Source organism: Corvus brachyrhynchos, unplaced genomic scaffold (genome assembly GCF_000691975.1).
Source record: "Corvus brachyrhynchos isolate BGI_N302 unplaced genomic scaffold, ASM69197v1 scaffold1440, whole genome shotgun sequence".
NCBI classification, from domain to species: domain Eukaryota; kingdom Metazoa; phylum Chordata; class Aves; order Passeriformes; family Corvidae; genus Corvus; species Corvus brachyrhynchos.
The window spans coordinates 5,665-6,583 of NW_008235782.1; the positions used below are offsets into that span (position 1 = coordinate 5,665).

The following is a 919-nucleotide window of genomic DNA, read 5'->3' on the forward strand; positions in this document are numbered from 1 at the left end:
GAGCTGAAGCTACAGAGGGTCTGAAGCCAACTATGCTCCCACAGAGAAAAAATCTTGGCAGCCTATGAAGGAGTCCAAGCTGCCTCAGAAGTAATTGGCACAGAGGCACAACTCCTCCTGGCACCCCAACTAACAATGCTGGGGTGGATGTTCACAGAAAAGGTTCCTTCCATGCATCACGCCACCAATGCTACTTGGAGCAAATGGATCGCCCTCATCACGCAGCATGCCCAAATTGGAAACCCAAGTTGCCCTGGGATCTTGGAAATAATTACGAACTGGCCTGAAGGTGAGACTTTCGGGTTATCTTCTCAAGAAGAAGAGGAGCAAGTGACACGTGCCCAAGAAGCCCCACTATATAATGAGCTACCAGAGAGTGAAAGACAATACGCCCTCTTCACTGATGCTTCCTGCCGAATTGTAGGCGCTGGCCAGAAATGGAAAGCTGCTGTATGGAGCCCCACACGACAAGTTGCAGAAGCTACTGAAGGAGAAGGTGGATCGAGCCAATTGGTCGAACTCAAACCTGTCCAATTAGCTCCTGACATAGCTAAAAGAGAGAAGTGGCCAAAGCTCAACCTCTACACTGATTCATGGATGGTAGCCAATGCTCTGTGGGGTTGGCTGGAAAAGTGGAAGAAGGCAAACTGGCAGCGCAGTGGAAAACCAGTCTGGGCTGCTGAGGAGTGGAAAGGCTTTACCACTCGGGTAGAGAAGCTACCCGTGAAAGTCTTCCATGTAGATGCTCACGTCCCCAAGAACTGCGCTAATGAAGAACATCGTAACAACAAACAGGTAGATCAGGCTGCGAAAATAGAGGTGTCCCAGATAGACTTGGATTGGCAACATAAAGGAGAGCTGTTCCTAGCTCGATGGGCCCATGATGCCTCAGGCCATCAGGGCAGAGATGCCACCTATA

The 919-nt window shown here is 50.2% G+C and overlaps 1 protein-coding gene across 1 annotated transcript in view; it reads right to left on the reverse strand.

The window, feature by feature from the left end:
* LOC103611439 (zinc finger protein 239) overlaps positions 1 to 919 on the reverse strand; it is a gene marked incomplete at both ends in the record, with an annotated part of 10,505 nt that overhangs the window by 5,659 nt on the left and 3,927 nt on the right. The gene's annotated exons all lie outside the window — the stretch shown is intronic.